This window comes from Schistocerca americana, chromosome 5, assembly GCF_021461395.2.
Source record: "Schistocerca americana isolate TAMUIC-IGC-003095 chromosome 5, iqSchAmer2.1, whole genome shotgun sequence".
Lineage (NCBI taxonomy): Eukaryota > Metazoa > Arthropoda > Insecta > Orthoptera > Acrididae > Schistocerca > Schistocerca americana.
Window position 1 is genome coordinate 427198676 of NC_060123.1, and position 27415 is coordinate 427226090.

Sequence of the window (27415 nt, forward strand, 5' to 3'; positions counted from 1 at the left end):
TTAATGTAAGCGTGAGATAAGACTTTGCCAATATGAAATGCTGGTACTTTAATAATCAGAGTAGTCGCCAGAATGTTGAATGCAAGCATCCAAACGTGCATTCATTGTGTTGTACAGGTACATAATGTCAGTCCGTGGGATGGAGTTCCATGCCTATCGGACTTGGCCTGTCAGTACAGAGACAGTGCATGCTGGTTGTGGATGAAGCTGGAGTTGTCGTCCAATGATGTCCTATATGTGCTCGATTAGAGACAGATCTGGCTATCCAGCAGGCCAGACTACATCTCGACCCTCGGTGGAGCATATTGGGTTACAACAGAGGTATGTTGGAAAATACCTCCTGGAATCCTGTTCATGAATGGCAGAACATCAGGACGAATCACCATATTGATGTATCGGTTTGCAGTCAGGGTGTGTTGGATAACCACGAGTTATAAAAAAATCCCGCTCCAAATGATAACTCCAGGTGTGGGTCCTGTGTGTCCAGCACGCTGACAGATTGGCTGCAGGCTCTCAACCAGTCTCCTTCTAACCAACACACGGCCATCACTGCCGCCGAGGCAGAACCAGCTTTAATGAGCAAACAGAACAGACGTCCACCCTGCCCTCCAATGAGCCATCGCTTGACACCACTGAGGTTCCAAACGGCAGTGCTTTGGATCAATGGAATGCACGCTACAGGGAGTCTGGCTCGGTGCTATGACTGAAGTAACCGATTTGTAACATTATATATGACGGTAGTATCTGTTCCCGAAAGAACAGTTACCGTGGATGACCATGCAGCTTTACTAGAAATTAAATAATAATTAAATGGACACACTAGCTGCAAACAGGCGTTGATGTACTTCATTGGGGACATGTTGAAAATGTGTTGAAAATGAAAGAGAGTATTCCAGTCAACATTGTCAAATGCTTTCCCTAAGTCTACAAATGCGATGAACGTAGGTTTGCCTTTCTTTAATCTATTTTCTATGAGACGTCGTAGCGTTAGTATTGCCTCAAGTGTTCCTACGTTTCTCCAGAATCCAAACTGATCATCCTCGAGGCCATTTTCTACCAGTTTTTCCATTCTTCTGTAAGTGATACGAGCGGCCGCTACGGTCGCAGGTTCGAATCCTGCCTCGGGAAGGATGTGTGCGATGTCCTTAGGTTAGTTAGGTTTAAGTAGTTCTAAGTTCTAGGGGACTGATGACTTAAGGTGTTGAGTCCCATAGTGCTCAGAGCCATTTGAACCATTTTGAACCATTTGTAAGTGATACGTACCCTATTAAACTGATAGGTCGGTAATTTTAACATCTGCCAGCACTTGGCTTCTTTGGAATTGGGCTTATTATATTCTTCTTGAAGTCTGAGGGCATTTCACCTGTCTCATACATCTTGCTCACCAGATGGAGGAGTTTCGTCATGCCTGGCTCTCCAAAGGCTATCAGTAGCTCTAATGGAATGTTATCTACTGATCCAGCCTTGTTTCGACTTAGGTCTTTCATTGCTTTGTGAAATTTTTCACGGAGTATCATATCTCCATTCTCATCTTCATCTACGTCCTCTTCCAGTTCCATAATATTACCCTCAAGTACATCTCCCTTGTGTAGAAATTCTATACACACCTTTCTGCTTGCTCTGCTTTGTTTAGGGCTAGTTTCCCATCCGAGCTCTTGATATTCATACATGTAGTCCTCTTTTCTCTAAAGGTCCCTTCAATTTTCCTGTAGGCAGTATCTATCTTACCCCTAGTGATACATCCTTCAACATCCATACCTTTTTCCTCTAGCCATTCCTGCTTAGCCATTTAGCACTTCCTGTGATCACATTTTTTACACGTTTGGATTCTCTTCCGCCTGCTTCATTTGTTGCATTTTTATATTTTCTTCTTTCATCATTTAAATTCAGTGTATCTTGTGTTACTCAAGGATTTCTACTTGCCCTCCCCTTTCTACCTACTTGACCCTCTGCTGCCTTCACTATTTCCTCTCTCAAAGCTAGCCATTCATCTTCCATCTTCTTCTGTATACTTTCCCCTATTCTTGTCAATCATTTCCTAATGTTCCCTCTGAAACCCTTTCTGGGTCTTTCTGTTTATCCAGGTCCCATCTCCTTACATTCCTACCTTTTTGCCGTTTCTTCAGTTTTAATCTGTAGTTCATAATCAATAAACTGTGGTCAGAGTCCACACCAGTCCCTGAAAATGTCTTACAATTTAAATCCTGGGTTCTAAACCTCTTATAACCATCATATAATCAATCTGAAACCTTACGACGTCTCCAGGTCCTTTCCACATATACAATTTTCTCTCATGACTCTTAAACCAAGTGTTAGCTATGATTAAACTGTGCTCTGTGCAAAATTCTACCAGGCGGCTTTCTCTTTCATTCCTTTCCCCCAGTCCATATTCACTTACAACACTTCCTTCTCTTCCTTTCGGTACTATCGAATTCCAGTCCCCCACCAATATTAAATTTTCCGTTCCCTTAACTATCTGAATAATTTCTTGTATCTCATCATACATTTCCTCAATCTCCTCGTCGTACGCGGAGCTAGCTGGCATATAAACTTGTTCTACTGTATACTGGTGGGTGGGGGCTTCGTGTCTATATTGGCTACAATAATGCGTTCACAATATTGCTCATTGTAGCTTATCCGGTATATAGAATAAAGTACAATGGTTAATTTTATTCGTTTGCAGGAAGGTGTCTACAGAAGTGGTACGCATTGAAATCCCTGCGCAACAGTACTTTAGCATACCGCTAGAACAGCCAAAACCAAATGGCAGCCAACACCACAAGGATAAAGTGGAAATCATGTGGTATTTTTCTGCGTTTGAAGCGGAACGGTGCTGCGAGAATTTATTCTGAGTTGATGTAATTGTACAGCACTAGTGTACCACCCAGTGGCAGGAGTCGCAGATGCTTCCTGTGTGGTCAGACGGGTCTAAATGATGAGGAACGTAGTGGCAGAGCGTCTCTCTATGAACAAAAGTGCACGACACCGACGTATAACGATCGAGGCGATAGTGGAAATAGTGAAAATCTTCCTTGGATCAGTTTGCAACATCTCGCACAAGATTTTGAGCATGACAAAGGTGCCGCCCGCCGAATGTACCACTATGGCCACTGTGGCACCAAGATAAAGAAGTGGAAACACCACCGAAAAGGGAGATGGGGACTGGGTAGTGTGATGTTAACAAATTATGCTCGTAATGAGAAGCATACGACTGACATGTCCTCACGAGGTCGCAGGTGCCTGCCAAGATGAAGCGTAGCACGAAACCGTCGGAGAAAGTATTATTTTCCACGACAACTCCAAAACTTAATCTCCACTGGAAAATTCATACAGCGCATAGATACATATCCACGGTCACAATCCATGCAAACCACGCACTGCTTCCACAAACTGCCTCCATTCCTGTTTTGCGCTCAGTTCCTCCAGATGTCTTCAGTCTCCAGGCCTGCCAGGTGCTTCTCCAGGGCGTACATCTAGCGTTGCCTTGGTCGTCCTACGGGGCGTCTCGAGTTTGGTTTCTCCTCAAATGCTTTCTTCGCCTAGCTTTCTACCGACATGTGAGCTACATGGCCTACCCACTGCATTCCTTTGCTGTTCAGCTTCTGTGTTGTAGTTCGATGTTGCATCAAGAGGTACATTGCCTCCTTCTCCAAAATTGAACCCCACAACCGGCCGGAGTGGCCGAGCGGTTCTAGGCGCTACAGTCTGGAACCGCGCGACCACTTCGGTCGCAGGTTCGAATCCTGCCTCGGGCATGGATGTGTGTGATGTCCTTAGGTTAGTTAGGTTTAAGTAGTTCTAAGTTCTAGGGGACTGATGACCTGAGCAGTAAAGTCCCATAGTGCTCAGAGCCATTTGAACCATTTTTTGAACCCCACATCTTCCTCATTACCCTTCTTTCAAATATTGGTAATTTTTGCTTTTCGTGTTTTGAGCTGAGCGTCTCTGTGAAGAAATACAAGCATTTCGTTCCGACTGCTGTTCTTCCCTTGATGTCAATTTCTATGCTGTCGTTGCTGGTAAATCAAGATCCAAAGTATCTGAACTTTTGAGTTCTCTTGAACCTCAAACCAACTGTATGAAGAAATTGTTGCTACTCTTTTCTTCTTCCTGACCACATGAACAGGTTTTGTCTTGATTCACCTTTAGACCAACCTTCTGTGCATAGTTGTCCATTTTCTGGTACATTTTCTTCAACTTGCGGATTGATTCATTTACCAGTACTATGTCATCTGCATGTGTGAGACTACTGAAATTACCATCCATCTTTTCTCCAGCCAATTCCTGTTGCCTACAATCCTTATTACTGTTTCTAAATGACACTTAACACAACACTTGAGAGAGAATCCCGTTCTCCGAAACATGTCTCAGTCTCGAACCTTTCTAACGTGCCCATTCGGAAACGCACTGCTTCCCTTGATCCATCCACACAAGTTTGCACAATTCTCACTAGCTGCTCAAGGATTCTGAGTCATACAGTGCATCGTATAGGATATCCCTATGGATGCTGTTGTAAGCACTTTGAAAATCGACGAACATACTGTCGATATTTTTGTCATATTCTCAGTGTTTTTCTAACAATTTTCTTAATGGGAAAATGCTGTCTATTGTTGATCGATTATGTCGAAAGCCAGCTTGGTACTCTTTTATGTTGTTCTCTACGAATTTTTTGTAATTTTCTCAGGATAATGATGGGCACTATATTGTAGGTTACATTCAGCAAGCTGATTCCTCTGTGCTTACAACATTCCATTTTCCTTCCCTTCGAGCATGTCGGGAATATTGTGGCCAGTTTCCACTGTTTTGGCAATCTCTCATTCTACCGTATGAAATGGATCAGTTTATACACTGAAGCGCCAATGAAACTGGTATGGGCATGCGTATTCAAATACGGAGATATGTAAACAGGCGGAATATGGCGCTGCAATCGGCAACGCCTATATGAGACAAGTGTCTAGCTCAGTTATTAGATCGGTTACTGCTGCTACAATGGCAGGTTATCAAGCTTTAAGTGAATTTGAACGTGGTGTTGTAGTCGGCACACGAACGATGGGACATAACATCTCCGAGGTAGCGATTAAGTGGGTATTTTCCCGTACGACCATTTCACGAGTGGACTGCAAATATCAGGAATCCGCTGAATCATCAAATCTCCGATATCGCTGTAGTCGGAAAAAGATCCTGCAAGAACGGGACCCATGACGCCTGAAGAGAATCGTTCAACGTGACAGAAGTGCAACTCTTCTGCAAATTGCACCAGATTTCAATGCTGGACCATCAACAAGCATCAGCGTGCGAACCATTCAATGAAACATCATCGATATGGGGTTTCGGAGGCGTAGGCCCACTGCTGTACCCTTGATGACTGCACAACACCAAGCTTTACGCCTCGCCTGGACCCATCAACACCGACAATGGGTTGTTGATGACTGGAAAAATGTTGCCTGGTCGGACGAGTCTCGTTTCAAATTGTGCGGAGCGGATGGACGTGTACGGGCATGGAGACAACATCATGAATCCATTGACTCTGCATGTCAGCAGGGGACGGTTCAAGCTGGTGGAGGCTGTGTAATGGTGTGAGACGTGTGCCGCTGGAGTGATATGGGACCCTTAATACGTCTAGATACGACTCTAACAGGTGACACCTACGTATCCCGTCTGATCACCTACATCCACTCATGTCCATGGATTCTACAGGCAATTTCCGCAGAAAATGCGTTACTCCACACGTCCAGAACTGCTACAGAGAGGCTCCAGGAACACTCTTCTGAGTTTAAATACTTCCGCTGGCCACCAAACGCCCCAGACATGAACATATTTGAGTATATCTGGGATGCCTTGCAACGTTCTGTTCAGAAGAGATCTCCACCCCTCGTATGGACATCCCTGCAGGACTCATGGTGTCAATTCGCTCCAGCACTACTTCTGGCATTAGTTGAGGTCATGCCACGTCGTGTTGCTGCGATTCCGCGTGCTGGCGGGGGTCTTACACAATATTAGGCAGGTGTATCCGTTTCTCTGGGTCCTCAGCGCATGTTTCTAAGTGCAAGCTCACACCTCCCTCTTTAATTCTCCTGTTATTCTGTCCTTCCCTGGGGTCTTGTTGTTTCGGCGTTATTTGAGTGCAGTCTTCACATCGTCTTCAGACACTTCCCATTCTTCATCTTTCCCTTTCTCTGTGGTGTCTGCAGGTAGCATCTCATCTGGATCTGAGCATTCACACATTAGGTTAGCAAATTTGGAATCACTTTTCCAGAATGAAGCAGAGGTAATTTTTGAGATGGAACGTTCCCCGAACGCCCAAATGTCAACCACTGTCAACACCAAGTCATCCATCGTTAGGAAAACTGTCGCCTTGAAGGCTGAGTGTGTAGAGAAGGACTACCATCTTCAGCAATTTGAGGAAGAAGTAGGAAGTTAAAGATTAACTAGACAACGGAATCCCAAGACACTAGAAAGAGTAGCGAGGAGAGAAGTTTTTAAAAAATACCGGAAACGTGTCACGTTAACCAGATAGATAACGCCTAAAAATTTTTAACTTGGCGAGATATGGGGCAGGAGGATTTCGCACGTATATCGTCACATGTAGATCAAAATAAATAAGACAGACTATCGAAGGTGCTCAGCAGGTAAGTATTCGGCCGGCCGGGGTGGCCGAGCGGTTCTAGGCGCTACAGTCGGGAACCGCGCGACCACTACGGTCGTAGGTTCGAATCCTGCCTCGGGCATGGGTGTGTGTGATGTCCTTAGGTTAGTTAGGTTTTAGTAGTTCTAGGTTCTAGGGGACTGATGACCTCAGAAGTTAAGTCCCATAGTGCTCAGAGCCCAGATAACTATTCGTAGATGAAAACATTAAAGTAAATCAAAAATATTTAAATGACACCAAGGCATTCGAAATACTTTTGTGTTCCGAAGAAGTTGAGATTACTTCAGAGCCAAAAGTGAGAGTTCAGTAATGGGAAAAAACTGCGTACACTCGATGGAAGTAAACTACACGATTTACAATTAATTTTATTTAGACAAGCCCACAAAAACCTACAATATCTAAGAGGTACACCACCGGGGGAGGTGACTCACTGCTTAGCACACTGGACTCTCATTCGTGATGACGACAGTTCAAAACCCCGTCCGACCATCCAGATTTCAGTTTTCTGTGATATGCCATCATCGCCAGGCTGGTTCGTTTGAAATAGCACGACCGATTCCCTATAATGAACTCACTGACGACGGAACGTTGAACACTAATCTCCCTTCCTTTCTACAGTTACATCTGCATATTTTCTAACTAAAGGGACGAAAATTATTCATATCAATCGTAATTAGCCTCATGGATTCTGAAGAACAGAGAGACGATTCAGTAATTAAAATCAATAACTGAGTCACATATTACTCTCCATTTGGCCAAGAAGCCAGCTGAAGCCACGTCAGTCGGCCGTTCAGAGTCACACGTTATTTTTGACGTTTATGGCCGCTCAGTCACTCCCGCCCAGCGACCGTTAACCACACTCGATTACTCGTTATGTCGTCGGGGCCAAACAGCTCATCATCTCCGCCGCTACTACACACACGCAGCACTCCGTCAAGGAAGTCGGTTGCGGCAGCAAAGCTATCGGGCAGGGAGCGTGGCGGTAGAGATAAGGCCGGCAGAACCGTAAACGAAGCCGTGCCGCCCTATAAACGTGACTTATCGAAGACGTCGGGGGGCTTTAGTCTCGTTCTTAAGGTTTACTGTCTGCTCCCAGCAGTGCGTACTGCGGACGGAGTCCGACACTAAACACTCGACGTTCTCCAGTACAACTTGTACGAGGTCGTCACACGCGAGACGAGGAACTTTTCTTTGCGTTTATGCTTCGTCAGCTCTCAGCGACGCACGCTCTGAAACTACTTCCTTTCCCCGTCAGCAGCACTGAACTACCGTGATATGTGATTCCTCGCTCGTCCTGGACGCTATTATGAACGCCCTGGCCGGTATCCTGTGTCAGGGAACGGTGATTTCCGGCTATACTCGAGATGACGGGCACATATTCCCGTAATTAGTCTAAACGAATTTCGATCGGAACCTTCTTCGTTAGTATTTAAGTACTCTGCTGGTTGCTGTGAAATTCGAACTACTCTACTGGCCATTAAAATTTCTACACCAAGAATAAATGCAGATGATAAACAAGTATTCACTGGACAAATATATTATACTAGAACTGACATGTGATTACATTTTCACGCAATTTGGGTGCATAGATTCTGAGAAATCAGTACCGAGAACAACCACCTCTGGCCGTAATAACGGCCTTGATACGCCTGGACATTGAGTCAAACAGAGCTTGGATGGCGTGTACAGGTACAGCTGCCCATGCAGCTTCAACTCGATACCCCAGTTCATCAAGAGTAGTGACTGACGTATTGTGACCGGCCAGTTGCTCGGCCACCATTGACCAGACGTTTTCAATTGATGAGAGATCTGGAGAATGTGCTGGCCAGGGCAGCAGTCGAACATTTTCCGTATCCACAAAGGCCCGTGCAGGACCTGCAACATGCGATCGTGCATTATCCTGCTCAAATGTAGGGTTTCGCAGGGATCAAATGAAGGGTAGAGCCACGGGTCGTAACACATCTGAAATGTAACGTCCACTGTTCAAACTGCCGTCAGTGCGAACAAGAGGTTACCGAGACGTATAACCTTTGGTACCCCACACCATCACGCCGGGTGATACGCCAGTATGGCGATGACGAATACATGCTTCCAGTGTGCGTTCACAGCGATGTCGCCAAACATGGATGCGACCATCATGATGCTGTAAACAGAATCTGCATTCATGCGAAAAAATGACGTTTTGCCATTCGTGCACCCAGGTTCGTCCTTGAGTACACCATCGCAGGCGCTCCTGTCTGTGATGCAGCGTCTAGAGTAACCGCAGCCATTGTCTCCGAGCTGATAGTACATGCTGCTGCAAACGTCGTCGCTCGTGCAGATGGTTGTTGTCTTGCAAACGTCCCCATCTGCTGACTCAGGGACTGAGACGTGGCTGCACGATCGTTACAGCCATGCGAATAAGATGCCTGTCATCTCGACTGCTAGTGATACGAGGCCGTTGGGATCCAGCACGGTGTTACGTATTACCCTTGTAATGTCTCTTGCAGCGGTCTCTACGTGATATTTTCAGAAATTTTATAAGTTATATAACTCAGTACATATCTCGAAATATCTCTTCTTATCTTACCGATTAGCAATGCAAAGTAGTTTCAAGCCCAATTATTCCTTGGAGCGTCCATTTACTCCATGGAATAGCTTCTCTGCTATCTATGTTTTCTCTTAGGAAAAAGAATAGAGACTTCTTGCCGATTAGTCGTGAAAGAAGGATGTATATGTATGTATTGTTGAGCTAGTTGCCATCTTGATGAGATTCTGTATGAGAAGGAATTTAATACATGAACTAAACTAAAGTAAGTGTGTTCGCGTATTATTTAACGGATTGTTATTATTGACAGTGCTTACTACGCTGTGTTGCACGGGATCAGTGGGGAACGTCTGATTTACACTGGACGAACCTGCCGTTTTGTATGCTCAAGATATCCAGTTACTTCAAATAAATAGGCTAACACGGTCTTACCAGCAGATCTCCGGTCTTCCCCATGTGATCACCGAAAGTTAATAATTATTACAAATGTTTCCAGGAGATCGACTGACAATTTTCGTCGCACCGAGACTTCGAAATTGCTTCACTGCCTTATGGAATTTAAGTTAAGCTTAATTTAATCAGAATAGAACAGTATTGAACTGTGTGAATGTGATAAACCTGCTTTGTCAATGAAAATTCCTTTAATAAACGCATGTTTTTACTATCCTGATCAGTGAAGCTAAATCAGGCCGGTGTGAGAGAGGTTTTTAAATTTTTAGATCCCATACAAAATATATTAAACCCTCCTGAACCCACCGATTCCATATTCTGCTAACAGTCATTGGATCTCGACCAACGCGAGCAGCAATGTCGTGATACGAGAAACCGCGATCGCGATAGGCTACGATCCGACCTTTATCAAAGTCGGAAACGTGATGGTTCGCATTTCTCCTCGTCACACGAGGCATCACAACAACGTTTCACCGGGCAACGCCGGTCAACTGCTGTTTGTGTAAGAGAAATCGGTTGGAAACTTTCCTCATGTCAGCACGTTGTGGGTGTCGCCACCGGCACCAACCTTGTGTGAATGCTCTGAAAAGTTAATCATTTGCATATCACAGAATCTTCTTCCTGTCGGTTAAATTTCGCATCTGTAGCACGTCATCTTCGTGGTGTAGCAATTTTAATGTCCAGTAGTGTATAAGGACAGATCAAAAAGTTTCCGTTAGAAGGCTGTACAGTTCAGAATCAGTATGTCAATCAAGCAAAATCGCTGTGATCATTCGCCCAATTATCCTATCTACGCACCAGGCTGAAGATACCCGCTTGATAAAACCCTGTGTCCTGCTGCTTGAAGAAGTCCGTAACTGACTGCTAGACAGCCTCGTCCGAAAGGAATCGTCGTCCATGTAAGGCCTTTTTAAGGGCCGAAGGCGTGATAATCGCATGGGGAGAGATCAGCACTATAAAGCGAGTGCTCGAGAGTCGCCCACCTGAGTTGACGTAACTTCTGCATTACGACATTTGCGACGTTGGAACGTGCGTTATCGTGAAGCAGCAGCACCCCGCCTGGTAGGGTAGTTTTCGATAGACATGCTGCCCCATACACATTCTGCATTCTCCGATCGATGTCTACCGGTGTCTGACCTTCGACAGCCAAGGAAAGAATAACACCACGTTGGTTCTGTTTTTTTTGCATTAATTAATAACGTCGCAATAGTTCCTGTTTTCGCATTCACGCCGTGCACTTCGGAAAGACACGAATGCCCCACTAATCCATTGCCTAAGTGTCGGTCCTTATACAGGGTGGTCCACTGATCGTGACCGGGCCAAATATCTCACGAAATAAGCATCAAACAAAAAAACTACAAAGAACCAAACTCGTCTGGCTTGAAGGGGGAAACCAGATGGCGCTGCCATAGGTCAAACGGATATCAACTGCGTTTTTTTAAAATAGGAACCCCCATTTTTATTACATATTCGTGTAGTACGTAAAAAAAACATGAATGTTTTAGTTGGACCACTTTTTTTGCTTTGTGATAGATGGCACTGTATGAGTCACAAACGTATAAGTGCGTGGTATCACGTAACATTCCGCCAATGCGGACGGTATTTGCTTCGTGATACATTATCCGTGTTAAAATGGACCGTTTTCCACTTACGGAAAAGGTCGATATCGTGTTGATGTATGGCTATTGTGATCAAAATGTCCAACGGGCGCGTGCTATGTGTGCTGCTCGGTATCCTGGACGACATCATCCAAGTGTCCAGACTGTTCGCCTGATAGTTACGTTATTTAAGGAAACAGGAAGAGTTCAGCTACATGTGAAATGTCAACCACGTCCTGCAACAAATGATGATGCCCAAGTAGGTGTTTTAGCTGCTGTCGCGGCTAATCCGCACCCCAGTAGCAGACAAATTGCGCGAGAATCGGGAATCTCAAAAACGTCGGTGTTGAGAATGCTACATCAACATCGATTGCACCCGTACCACATTTCTATGCACCAGTAATTGCATGGCGACGACTTTGAACGTCGTGTACAGTTCTGCCACTGTGCACAAGAGAAATTACGGGACGAAACAGATTTTTTGCACGCGTTCAATTTAGCGACGAAGCGTTATTCACCAACAGCGGTAACGTAAACCGGCAAATATGCACTATTGGGCAACGGAAAATCCACGATGGCTGCGACCTGTGGAACATCAAGGTCCTTGTCGGGTTAATGTATGTTGCGACATTATGGGAGGAAGAATAATTGCCGGCCGGAGTGGCCGAGTGGTTTTAGGCGCTTCAGTCTGGAACCGCGCGACTGCTACGGTCGCAGGTTTGAATCCTGTCTCGGACATGGATGTGTGTGATGTCCTTAGGTTAGTTAGGTTTAAGTAGTTCTAAGTTCTAGGGGATTGATGACCTCAGATGTTAAGTCCCATAGTGCTCAGAGCCATTTTTGAAGGATAATTGGCCCCCATTTTATCGATGGCAATATACTCGTAAATGGTGCAATGTATGCTGATTTCCTACGTAATGTTCTACCGATGTTACTACAAGACGTTTCAGTGCATGACAGAATGGCGATGTTCTTCCAACATGATGGATGTCAGGTACATAGCTCGGGTGCGGTTGAAGCGGTATTGAATAGCATATTTCATGAGAGGTGGATTGGTCGTCGAAGCACCATACCATGGCTCGCACGTTCACCGGATCTGAAGTCCCCGGATTTCTTTCTGTGGGGAAAGTTGAAGGATATTTGCTATCGTGATCCACCGACAACGTCTGACAACATGTGACAGCGCACTGTCAATGCATGTGCGAACATTACGGAAGGCGGACTACTCGTTGTTGAGAGAAATGTCGTTACACGTATTGCCAAATACATTGAGGTTGACCGACATCATTTTGAGCATTTATTGGATGAGTGTGGTATTTACAGGTGCTCACGCTGTAACAGCATGCGTTCTCAGAAATGATAAGTTCACAAAGGTACGTATATCGCAATGGAACAACCGAAATAAAATGTTCAAACGTACCTAAGTTCTGTATTTTAGTTTAAAAAACCTACCTGTTACCAACTCTTCGTCTAAAATAGTGAGCTATATGTTTATGACTATTACAGTGCCATCTATCACAAAGCGAAAAAAGTGGTCCAACTAAAACATTCATATTTCTTAACGTACTACACGAATATGAAATTAAAAAAAAATGGGAGTTCCTATTTTTAAAAACGCAGTAGATATCCGTTTGACCTACGGCAGCGCCATCTAGCGGGCCAACCATAGCGCCATCTGGTTTCCCTCTTCAAGCTAGGCAACATTCGTACTTTGTAGTTTTTTCGTTTGACGCTTATTTCGTGAGATATTTGACCCGGTCACGATCAATGGACCTCCCTGCATACCCGCATCGAAGTCGCGCTACGGTGCGTACACGCTGCAGAAATGCCCTTAAGTGGAAAATTTTTGATCGCCCCTTACAATACATATCATCTAGTATGATTGTTTTATACATCACCTAGCACGGGCGCTGAATATAACAAACCTCAAAACAAGTCTTCTAAGTGTAGAGCAACACCAAAGTTTTATTACGCTAGCATGCACTTTCACTTATTTTTCCTCTTGAGTAGCGCGTAGCACGCCTTTTTGTGACATTCTTTTGCTTATTAGCTGGGGGGAGGAGGGAGGGGGGGAGGTTGTGCCTTTGGAAAGGGCCATGCAGTTTTGCCTGATTTGCCATAGTGGAAGTACTCGTTGATGGTCGCCTGTGAACAGAGTATTTAAGTAACTGTACACTCTCCAACAGTTGCTGCAAACACTCTTCCCTATCGCTACGGACTACTCTCTTCGCCATGTTGGTTGTTTAATGAGATCAGCTAGCATGTGATATACATGGCTGTAGTTCCTTTTTAGAATACATTTAAAAGTTCTATATTAGCTAGAAACTAAACTACATTCATTTTTATAGTAAAGTATGACATGGTTAGCTGGGTGACCTGGAGGGGCCCGTTCAGCAGCCAAATTCTCTGTACACACTGGCAACGTTTCCATCGCGGAGATATTTGTGTTACGTGTCTCTGATAACGTGTAGATGACGGCAATGGATGGATGTGCAGTATGGTATCATGTCTGCGTTTATTGATGGTAAGAGAAGGGAGAGTGTGGGTTCCGCTCCTGACACATAGCCTACCCCGAACAGCACCAAAAGGGCCGCTGTGCTTGATGTCCTCATCCGACGACAGGATCACCATCAACAGCGTCAGATGACTCCATGAGACACTATGGTTTGGAAGTCTGCAGATCAGGAACTTTACGCCACAATCCCTCCCCCTTTGCCGGAAAGATAAAGGGAAAATGGTGCTCATGGTGACTTATGGGGAGGTCACCGATTTGAGCACCGCACACTACCGGTGTTGTTTAACTTAGGCGATATGACGGAAATCGGTGTACTCAACGAAGCAAGGTAGTTGGCATTCGTTTAATCAATCGGACATCTGAAAACTCAGTTGGTCATACGATTTAAATGCCATAGCAACCTCAAGTGATTACATCTGGTCAACTTATTCCATGTTGTTAAGATGGACTTGTGACTTCCTGCAACAGTAGGTGCTTCCCAGCAACTCCTGCAAAGAAACTTCTCCTTGTAGGAAGCAGCACCTGCCAGAATCAGGATATGGCCAATTGATAAACAGAAATGGCTGGATGGGAACAAATTCCCTAGAATACTTTTGCAGCTCACAGAACTGGGAGTCGACATATTGACGTCATGAGGGTCAGAAGGAAACCGTGGTGCTGAGGTGGTAGTGTAAGTGTTGCTTGTACGAAGTTGTGAGTTTGAGGTCTCTGACAATCATGGTAGTTACTTGCCCACAACAGAAAGGCTGTAAGTACTGGAAAATGAGCTACGATGCACTGGGGCAGAGTTCTGTTCGGGCACTTTCCTATCCTTTTGTGAGTATAGGCAGCGACCTTATATCATTTAGTGAATCCAGTAGCTATCTGGAGGAGGTGCTAAATGACTGAAACAGACTTGGCGACATTTAATGTCATATAATAACTTCCATTCGTATATGTGGTTGTCTGAGTTTGGAGTTTGTGTGTTCAATGAGCAATTCGTTCTTCTCGCGTAACGTCACAAATCTTTAAACTAATTACTGCCGAACTGCATTAAATAGCCGGACCTGGTGGTAAAAACTAAATCGTGATTGGACAAACACAGTGTGCACAAAAAGTGTAAATATGAGTACCCAAAGTTTAGTTAAACAGAAGGTTATACAAGATGTACTACTGTATCCCCGCAACCTTGGCCGCACAAGGTAGCCTAGTCACGGTTCCCAGGCTGCCCTCGTCGGAGGTTCGAGTCCGCCCTCGGCCATGGGTGTGTGTGTTGTCCGTAGCATAAGTTAAGTAAAGCAGATTGTGAGCATAGGGACCGATGATGTCAGCAGTTTGGCCCCACAGGAGCTAACCATAAATTTCAAAATTTCGGCAACATTATTGGTAATAACTGGAATGCAGATGCAGATTTCAGCAGCAGAAATGGCAACAGAAAGCGATTCATATGGCTATTAGATTCTATAATATACGGATACACTCCACTATCGCCCTACCCATGCATATATATGTATAAGGAGCGGCCAAATGAAAATCAGAAAGATGAAAAAAAGTAAGTAAACTGTTTATTATATGAAATGCAATTTTCATAACTGTTAATACATTTACCCCATTGCGAGACAAGATGGTCAATGTCTTCATGGAAAAATTTTTCTGGTAGCCCACTGTAATCTTACCCTCCTACACATCACGATTCAAATTTTCTTCGTCTCTTCATTATTTTCAAAACCTTTGAGAGGCGTAATATATACAAAATAAAAACTTTTTACTGATCTTCATTTCCTCTTGTTGGCTCCACGTCTTGCGTCTCGGGTTGTGTTTGAAATTTTGATTTAAAGTTGTGGGTTCTTGTTGGACTGAATAACTGATGAAATTCTTTCTGTTGCTATGACTATCTTTTTATTTTATCCCATTTTTTCTGTATCACACTGACTTCCCATTCTCCATTTTCATACAACCATCAATTACGTTGTTGTAGACAAAATTAAAAAAAACACGTACACTGACATCAGAGGCATGCCCACCACTACTTACATTCTGAGGTACTCACAGTTTACAAAGCAAAAGAGTTTACAAGCTTTCTTGACAAAAGAAGTATTATCACCAAGATAGAGCATTACTTTATAAATGAGTCCAGAAATAAATTTAGTAATTTGCATTAGATTGTTCAATCAATAATATGAATTTTAAGTACACCAGAAATTTCGTAATTTCAAATATTTTTAAAAGAAGAGTAATTTTATTGTACGTACAGAGCATTAACAAATTGATTTCTTTTTACATATTTTAGCCTGAAACATAACACATCGTATACAAAACCATACGAAATATCAGTCACAACACTGATTTAGTTGACAGATGCTCAAGTACGTTACCCAGACACCTATGATGTATTGCAAGTTGACTGGTCCACACCAGTGTGGCAAGTGGATCTGCCCACATCTTTCAGCTTCCTCTTTAGAGTTCTAATCACATGTTCCAGCAGATAGCTAACTTACTGTCTAGCATTCACATCTAATTGTGAAACATTGTTTTGTGTACTAAATATGCTGTTCAATACCTTTTTCACATCACATGAGATATGTTCTCTTAGTAACTTTCCAAAGTCAGTTACATGGGATTTATGTCAGTTGCAGTTAAAAAGTGTTCACATATGAAACATTAATAAACGGAGGTAAATGCATTAAAATGGACTAATAAGGTATTGCACACAGATATGCTCAGTTACTACTCCTAATTTTTGCAGTACAAATTATGATCATTCTCCATTTATAATCGTAAAAAGATATACTAATTTTGTCTCATGGCATATATGTATCAAATTCTAAGGTATGCATTAAATTATAGGGCACAAGTCTATTACAGAACATAACTATATAATGTATCATAGACTTTATCTCTGTCAATAGATATGACCAAATTTTAGAAATCACATAATCTCACATACTAAGTTCATGACAAAGAAAACACAGTTATATAGCTTTAAGAAACTACAAATAGATTTAAACTAAGTCAATGAATAAGATAGAACTCTAGAAATTAAATGATCTTACATACTAAATTCATGACAATGGAAAAAGAACAAGCAAATAAAAATTAGATACTTATGGATCATGTCTATATGCTTTCAGTTCAGTGATATTGCGTTATGCAAACAACTTCTTAGATTTAGGATATACAAGTCTGGATGCATTAGGATGTGGATTTTTCAAGAATTTCGAATGGTCTAATATAAATATCGAAAAATTTCTTTATCTCAGATGTCAACACTTTAGATTTGTCTTTGGCTTTCACCAACACAAGATCTCCAACTTCAAACTTACAAAATCTATTTTACCATCATGTCTCTGCTTTCTGCTATTCCCATGTTTTTCCATCATCTCCCTAGCACACTTTTCCCTCTCTTGTGGTGACAGAAATAAAGTTAGCTGGTTTGCAATTAAACATATTTCAAATGGTGAAATACCTGTTGAAGAATGTTGTAAGCTGTTCATAATATCCTTCAAAATCACTAACATAATCTATCTAACTGCTATGATTCTTACTACAATATGTTCTAAACAGTCTTCCAGTCTCTCTCATATATTTTGCTGCAGGATTACTCGAAGGATGGTACACCAAGGTTAGAATACGCCTTATTTTTGCATGATCAACAACATCTTTCCAAGCTTGAGATGTAAACTGAAAACCATTGTTTCTGATATACCCACCTGTTGAAAATATGTATTTTCAAACTTAGAAGTGAGTTGGTTACTGGTAGCTTCCTTAAGAGGAAACAACTTTATGAACTTCGAAAATACATCAACCAACACAAAAACATAACAAAATCCATTCTTAGACTTAGATAACGGTCAATAAACATCCACAGATGCGACACATAGGTTACCATTAGGAGTATGTTTTGTGTTTGACCTCTACTCGTTTGGTTACTTCTGTTCACTCTCTGACATCTATCACAGCTAGCAATCTTCTTCTTGACTCTTCTTCCTATGTCATAAAAATAAATGTTTTCCTAAATCTTTTGTATGCATTTGGTTGATCAATAATGACCAAACATCTCATGTGTATAAGTGATTACAGTGTCAATACATTGTTCTGGCCCACATAGTTTCCAATCCTCTGAGTCAGTCTTATGTCTTCTGAATAAAAATACCCTTGTGTACCTTATGATGCTGTTCTGTCTATTCTCCTCCTTTCTTACCCAACATGCCATTAACCAATTTCCACTTTTGGTCATGATTTTGATATCTAATGCAGTCTTTGCAAATTTTCAAGATCTCTGTTTCCTCTTCCACACCTTTCAAGTACATAATTTTAAACTCTATTTCACCTTCTCCAAAGTTGTTAGATGATTCACTCCCTAAAAGTAGCCTAGACAAAGCATCAGCAACTACATTGTCTGTGCCCTTAATGTATCTGATTTCATAATTGATTTGCTGTATAAACAAGGTTCTATGAGTATTTCTGTTATGGTACAACTTACACACCTGAAGTTACGATAATGCTTTATGATCAGCATAGATAAAAACGTTGTGACCTAGTAAATAATTTTAAAATTTGTTAAATGCTCAATGTACAGCCAAAAGTTCTTTCTCAGTTACAGTGAATGTCTTTCGTGTGTCTGCAATATTCTACTAGCAAATGCAAGAAATCTATATTCACAAGCTGCAACATTGTCGCGAATAAAACGGACCTGTATGTAGAACAAATTTCCTTTAATTTACGTCTATGGTCACAAACTGTTTGTTAACGGATTACCGGTTTTGGTCTATAATGACCATCTTCACACCTGTGTTTTATAAAAACAATGTTCTAATGTACTGCAGCATTTTTTTATAAAACACAGATCTGAAAATGTTCATTATAGACCGGAATTGGTAATCTTAACAAAAAGTTTGTGACCATAGACGTAAATTAAAGTAAATTTATTTAAGAGATCTTTGTTCAATAACACCATCAACTTCAACCTCCTGAAATAAATGATCACTCAATCCAACATCACTACTATCTGTCATAATACAAAAAGGAAGAGACGAACCTGGTCTGAACAGTATCTGGTTTTTACACAACTGCAGTTTGATCCATGAAAAGCATCCTGATACTCCTGATTCCAATCCCAAACATTATTCTTCTTCAAAAGTTCACACAAGCATGAAGGAGTCAAAGCTTGTCTACAGCAAAATTTTCTATAACATCCACTGGCCAGAACGTCATCAACACACACAATTAATTTTGAACTCCTTCACTTCCTAAGACAGAATCCAGAGCTCTTATGAATTCAGCCACAGATACATTCAGCCAAAGTGGCACCACACATGACTGAAAACACTTCCCTCCATACAAAAATGCTGTATACTTTCTAGAATTAATTGCAAGTGGGAGCTGGTGAAATCCAGATGTCAGGTCCCAACTACTTACGTATTTTACATAATCAAATTTGTGTAACAGCACATCCATGATCTCGGTAAGGTCATTCTCTTTGATAAGAATTTTATTAAGATGTCTAGAGTCCAAAACAATTCTCACTCCACCATTTCTCTTACTTACCACAACTAAAGGATTATTGTAAGAATTATTGGCTCTCAATTACGCCCCATGTTTCCATTTTATGTATTTATTTCTCTATATCTTTCCATTTTGGAAATGACGTATTATTTGGCTTGAGAAAGAAGCGTTGACGGACTCTAAGATAACGTATCCATTCATAGCCTATCACTTTTCCTGGTTTTTCACTAAACACGTTTCTAAACTCCAATAACAAATTCCTAAGTTGTTCCTTTTGTAGGTCATTAAGAATCGTAGCTTCCTTTACTTTAGAATGTACTACACTTTCAAAATTTCACTCTCATCAAAATCTATATTATCATCAAACATCTGGTATTCACCTTGGTTCACAATGTTTTGCAAATAGTTACAACTTTTCCCACAGTTTAAAATACAGAAATTAGATTTCACACAAGTATTACTTTTAGGTTTCAAAATAAACAATTCTTTAGCATTCCATCCAAAACTAGCCACATCTTTCACTATCCAATGCATACCGAGAATTATATTTTCTTCCAGACTAGGGATTACTAAGCATCCATGTTCAAAGGTTTTGCCTTCTATGCTAAAAGTTAAAAGTACCTGAGATTTTACTAATTTGCTTTTCTGACCTGTATCCCCTCTTATCATTACACCTACAATGGGTATTTCCACAAAATTCATGGTGAGATAAAAGTGTTAACAGTTCAGGCAATTACTTTTTAAATAATGAACAATTTAGCTACTTTTTCCCACCTGTCTCGTTTTCAGTTTTCAGTTTTCATTTGAATACCATTCACATGTAAGACATGGAAAATGTCAGTAAAATCAGCACACGAGCTCACTGATTTTCACCAAGGATGTTTAAGGCGAATTTTGAAGACCAGTTACAGCGACCACACTTCAAATAACGTGCTGAGAAGGAGAGGTGTGGGTGCATGCACGAAATCGTTCCTGAAAGGAAGAAGTAGATGAGTTGGGGAGGAGCTGAAAGTCTGGCAGCTGGTGGATTTTCCTGATATGCCACTTAACATTGAGGTAACTAAGTAAGTAAGTTTTTGTGTGACTTTTCGCTGGCCTTTTTAATTTTTGGGTCTACAACGGAGACAAGGTTTTTGGATAAAGTGAAGCTGGCGAGACTTATTGATGATCATAGCACTACAGAGAATTTATCATTTTCCTATTACATCTAGGGAACAATTCGTTACGTAATGTTTCGTGCACCGCTCAGCACTGTGATTACGGGGATTTCGCTCGACGTCAAGAAATTTCTGAGGTCGGACGGAAAGGAATATTTCTGCCAATTCACGTCTTCATCTACAGGCTCCTACATTCATGACAGTACAAATATGTAAGTCCTGAAATTGAAGGGAAAACATTGCCAAAGGAGATACAAGTTTAATGTTAGGTGCTGTGGTTATGCTCAAAAATGGTGTGAGCGCTGGTACGGAAGTGGAAACTAAGTGGAGACGGGTACTACTCACAAACGTTTTGGAGAGCAAGAACAGCTCTTTGTACTTAGAGCAGCTGAATGCTGCCCAGAGGGAGGCTGGCGATGGAACGCCGTCAGGCAAGCCTCTTGAACTCCTTTTGTGTGGGAATCAACAGCCGAGCCGCGTTGTGCGCCTGAAAAGTACGTCCGCCAGAAGCTGAGCCAAAGGATCACAGTCCTGCGTTTAAAATTTACATTATCCATATACACTTCTGGCCATTAAAATTGCTACACCACGAAGATGACGTGCTACAGACGCGAACTTTAACCGACAAGAAGAACATGCTGTGATATGCAAATGATTAGCTTTTCAGAGCATTCACACAAGGTTGACGCCGGTGGCGACACCTTCAACATGCTGACATGAGGAAAGTTTCCAACCAATTTCTCTTACACAAACAGCAGTTGACCGGCGTTGCCCAGTGAAACGTTGTTGTGATGCCTCGTGTAAGGAGGCGAAATGTGTACCATCACGTTTCAGACTATGATGAAGGTCGAATTGTACCCTATCGCGATTGCGGTTTATCGTATCGTGACATTGCTGCTCGCGTTGGTCGAGATCCGATGACTGTTAGCAGAATATGGAATCGGTGGGTTCAGGAGGGTAATACGGAACGCCGTGCTGGATCCCAAAGGCCTCGTATCACTAGCAGTCGAGATGACAGGCATCTTTTCCGCATGGCTGTAACGGATCGTGCAGTCACGTCTCAGCCCCTGAGTCAACAGATGGGGATGTCTGCAAGACAACAACCATCTGCATGAACAGTTCGACGACGTTTACAGCAGCATGGACTACCAGCTCGGAGACCATGGCTGCGGTTACACTTGACGCTGCATCACAGATAGGAACGCCTGCGATGGTGTACTCAACGACGAACCTGGGTGCACGAATGTCAAAACGTCATTTTTTCGCATGAATCTAGGTTCTATTTACAGCATCATCATGGCTGCATACGTGTTTGCCGACATCGCGGTGAACGCACGTTGTATTCGTCATCGTCATACTGGCATGTCACCCGGCGTGATGATATTGGTTACACGTCTCGGGTACCTGTTGTTCGCATTGACGGCACTTTGAACAGTGGACGTTACATTTCAGATGTGTTACGACCCGTGGCTCTACCCTTCATTCGATCCCTGCAAAGCCCTATATTTCAGCAGGATAATGCACGACCGCATGTTGCAGGTCCTGTACGTGCCTTTCTGGATATAGAAAATGTTCGACTGCTGCCCTGGCCAGCACATTCTCCAGATCTCTCACCAATTGAAAACGTCTGGTCAATGGTGGTCGAGCAACTGGCTCGTCACAATACGCCAGTCACTACTCTTGATGAACTGTGGTATCGTGTTGAAGCTGCATGGGCAGCTGTACCTGTACACGCCATCCAAGCTCTGTTTGACTCAATGCCCAGGCGTATCAAGGCCGTTATTACGGCCAGTAGTGAGTTGTTATTACCTATGTTTACGGAATACACCATTACATACTTTGAAAATCTCCATAAATAAATACTATAATTTGTTTATCTAAAGCTCCTGCAATTACTACGTCAACTTGTATATCTTAAAACCACGTTGTGCCTCATTTCACGACCTATTCTTCTGAATAATATTTCTTATTCTGTTTCTTAAAACAGTTCCACTTATTTCAGGTGTGACACATCTAATCATAATAAGGGGTCAATAGTTCCCAGTAAACCAAAATATTCGACACTTAGTTTTAATACCTTGTATATAAAACAACTTTATCTTTCTCTAAGCACTTACGGATTCTTTTTCATCCATGGTTAACTCTGCAAGATTAATAAGTAATATAACTAAAGAAGGAGACTACTGTTTTATTGTCCTACTGTATATACCAAAACTGGTCTTCATTGTTTTTCACAAGCTGCTACATGGTCGCGAATAGAACAGTGGTCCTGAAAGTGTAAAATGAATTTCTTTTATTTCTTTCATTGGTCACAGAACTTCAGACCCTAAGACCACCGGCTTCTGTCAGCAATGACCATCCTCAGATCTGCAGCAAGACATGGGAAATTAAATTCAGCTAGTTGACAGATTACATCTTAATACAATAAATATGCCATAACGAAAAATTATTGCTTTCATGGATGTGGAAACACGAGCTTAAAATACGACGAGGCATATCTGTTTTATAGCAAGTCGTAATATGCTGAAGCTATAGTGGCATCGCCACAAAATATACATAAAATCAACTTAGCAAAATTGGTGTAAACTAGGCTATAATGCCGCCGGAGTCATACTGTCAATAGCGCTACTGTTCATAACAAACTGCAGTACAGTAGCTACGACCTAAGCTAGTGCTGTAAGATTGTCAGAAGTTCCTACTTCATTACTTAAAATATTGTGCAGAATGCTGTAAACGAAGAGTGCAATAGATAAAGTATATAGTGGGCTTGACAAATTTTAAAGTCCCTGACTACTTACTTTAGGCTTTTGTTTCATCCTTTTCGCTTCTTTTCCTAGTTATTCTATCAACTTTATATTTTTTTATTAGCCCCATAAGCTTGTTCCGTTATTTTTATTTAAAAATGACCACAAGAGCGTGTCAAAATCATGTATTATCGTTTAACCTTTTCCTTTTCATAATTCTAAATTTAACTTTATTCGTGTTATAATTATTACATTTCATCACTGTTATAACGTTTAAATTTGGCGAGCCCTCTAAAGACCTCACGTACTGTTCTATTCATTAATTCCGTTCTGTACAGTTTTGTAATTGATGAATATTTGGAGACTTACGCTACTGCCATCTAACGAGCTTATGGTATAAACATATGTTTTGGCTATTGTGCTGCGGTTTGTTATGAACCGCAGCGTTATTCACAGTGTGAATCCGCCTGCATTGTGGCTTAGTTTCCTCCACATTTTAAATACATGGGGCGATGTTAAGCTGATTTTTTGATATGACTTGTGACGACGTCAATATGGCTTCATCATTTGAAGACATGTTATAAAACAAGTATGCCTCTTCATATTTTAGGCGAATTTTCCACGTCCATGAAAGTCATAATTTTTCATTATGGCATATTTCATTGTTTTAAGATGTAATCTGTCACTAGTTGTGTTTCATTTCTCATATTTTGATGCTGATCTCGAGATGGTCATTGCTTACGGAAATCGGTAGTCTAAGGACCAAACATTTTGTGATAACTGACGGAAATAAAAGAAAATTATAAATCGTTTTTGGTTACAGCACCCTGTATTGTTTTTGTTAGCTTCTACATACATGTTGTATATGTGTTGCCGCTGCCTCAGGAAGTGTTCCTATCCTATTTAACACGGCCCACTGGGTACTGTGTTTAATTTCTTTGGTTTCTGAAGGCCCTTGTTATGTGATTCTCAATGACTGACTTCTTCGATGTGGAGTAACTTATGCCACTAAAAACTGGCTCTTGTGTATTATTACACCTCGTTGTGCATTTCATGACACACTGCACGACCTTCCACATTGACATTCTACACTTCAGATTCTGCAACTGACTGAGCTGTTAATTAAGTAACCTCGCTGAAAATGTGACAGGTTTTTGATGGTTTTTTTTTTCACTTGCACAGGCTGGTATAAAATAGATTATCTAGCATATCAGAGACTATTTTTCTCTACTTTTAATTCGTATTCGTATGAATTCTCCTCAGTTCGATAGAAATCAATTTCTGTTCTACAGAAACTGAATTATTTAACTACACTAACAAATGAAATAGTAGCGCATTAATAATCAGCGTTACAAACTCACAAAGTTGGCGTTCGTGTAATTTTCGTAGTCATCTGCATATTAACTCAATCTTACTTTCAAATTGCAGATCACACTGTCAAGTACCTCTTCGACGATACGAAACAGCTAATGCCCAGTAGCAGAGGTTTTAATTATTTTCTCGTTCCCGTTCCCTCACTCCCTCGCATAATTATTATCCTCTTATGTGCCAAACAAACCGTAGCGTCTGTGCATCGCTAATTTCGACGCAGCTGGTAACAACTGTTTATATTTCTTATTTTCGTTTGTCTACTTTGCAGCAACAATTGATTCCCTTTGTCTGCGAAATGCGAACCTACCGTAGTAAATAAACACCCCGCGCGCGCGGTCCAGCATTATCCACCACACTGCTGTTACAGCTGCTGCTACTGCTCTTGTTACCGTGAGTATAAATCATTACACTGAAATAACGCAAGGGAAATGAAACTGAAGTAAATCTGTTATTTAAGTAATAACGAGCGCTGTAGAGTCATCATTATTTATCTACAATACTTTGCAAGCCATTGTACAGAACAGGGCCGTGGGTACTTCACACAAATATTCCACATATTTGTCCAATTCCATTCGAGTATGGACGGGGATAAATGATTTTTCATCTTTTGACAGACGCCTTCACTTTTTTTTATATTCTTCTCATGGTCACGACCAGTGATATTCTTTGGAAGAATTGCAGTAATTGCGTATCCTTCATTTTTAACAACGGATGACGTGACCTTCAAGGATCACCGCTCTACATCTCTTAGCCAATATCTATATCGACGTGATTATTCTGCACTTTACGCTTGGGGGAGGATGCATAGAGCCACTTTCAGTGAACTCTATACCGTTCGGCCGTGGACCAGCATGTGGGAAGAATACGGTACGATTTATCTTATGATGATTGTGTGTTGCTCCCTTTGTAGGTGGAAGGCAACAAAATATTTTGCTATTCGTAGGAGAAAGTTTCTGTTTTCGTGAAAAGATGTAGCCGAATGCAAAAACACCTTGTTTTAATGAGAGCCAACTCAACTTGATTACGATATCTGTGAGATTCTCTCTTCTATTTCGGGATAAAACAAAACGAACTTCCCCTTCTTTAAACGCTTTCGATGTCGTCCGTCAATCCTATCTGATATAGAAACCATACCTCGCCGCAGTACTGCAGAAGGACGGAAAAACACAGTGTAGCCACTCCTTCCCAACAACATTTTCCATGTGGTAGTTCAAATTTAAGCTTTTAATCCAAGCTGAATTGAGAACTTTAAATTTGTGTGATTTTTCGTGTTTATGGCGAACTGCCACATATCGCACCACGTAGACAACTTGCCTGATTCTGCAGTTGTTTTTTATCTTCTGATGACTTTATTAGACTACAAATGACAGCATCATCTACAAACAATCTAAGAGGGCTACTCAAATTGTCTCCTAAATCATTGACTTAGATTACAAACAGCAGAGGCTCTATTAAAATTTCTAGGGGAACTTGAGTTTCACTGGATGACTTCCCGTCAATTACTATGAACAGTGACTTCTCTGACCAGAAATCGCGAATCCAGTCACATACTAGAGGCGATAGGCACGCTTGGTTAGGAGACATTCATGAGGAACGGTGTCTAAAGCCTTCTGCAAATCTAAAAGTATGGAATTAACCGGACATGCCCTGTTTATAGCATGCATTCTGCGAGTTCTGCGAGTAATGAGTTACTTGTGTCTCACAGTAAAATTATTTTCTGAATCCGTGTCGGTTATGTGTCAATAGATCGTTTTCTTCGACGTATTTCATAATGCTGGAATACAATATATGTGCCAAAATCCTACTACAAAATGCTTAAATTTTCGTAAGGGAAATCCGATACATGTTCTATGATCCCAACAGGATCTTCCTGAATTCTTCCGATGTTTGCTGGTGTGCCTACAAAACGTGAACTGTAGCAGAAAAGTAGGGGTAGTTCTGAAACAAGTCTCAGATATTTACAAGTAATACTACACTGTTTTTGAATGAAGTGAACTCCAGGAATCAGTAGTAAAGGAGGATAATGGAAGATTTGAATTTATTAGATGCGTAGTGGGTAAGTAAAGAGCATCTGTAAAGGAATCAGCAAGATGTTAGACCGACCGATCCTAGAGTACTGTCCCTTCATTGGAAAACTTTCTCACACGATGGGATTCCATTTCAAGTCCCGAATACCGGAAGTAAAACTCAAATATGAGTGACTGATTAGACTACGTTATGTCACCTCACTGATTAAGCATAGACAGTCTGGCAAATTTACTTTACATTAAACTCTCTAAACGATACTGTAGCAAGAGTTAACTGTCGCCCTCTGTGGCAACAGACAAGCGACAAAACAGCGAACAAAACAAGGAAGAGGCGAGGTGTCAGTGTATCTCACAATGCACAAATGCGTTTGACGTATACTGTCTATTATTGTGGTGAAAAAATTCTACCCGACTCCACACATACAGAGTTTAAACATTAAAAGGAGCATAACGTACTGTGCATCAACTCAGTTGCTTAACCTTTCTGCTGGACTAGGGTGATTATTCTATAATTATAAGAGACTGCAGAACGCTTCTGTTCAAAGAGAAAATGAATCATGATTGTCATCCACTATATTCGATCGTCCTTTTTAAACTGATCTATGCTAATTTTATTAAAGCAGTATGTAGCAAACAAAGAAATTTTTTTCATATTTTATTGTTTGATGGTGACTATATCTCGCATGATTCTTTTTAGACAGACGGACGGACAGGTTTTGAGACCCACGCTCCACCTGGAGGTACGGGTCTACAGATGCCCCTAGCCCCTCCCTCATCCTTAATGAAGCCCTCTACGGTATCACGGAAGCTATTTGCCGATCGTAAAATTTATTTAACGGAAGTCCACAGCTAGAAAGCTTCGTATTGAATAAAAGTACCACTCCCCTATATAGTTA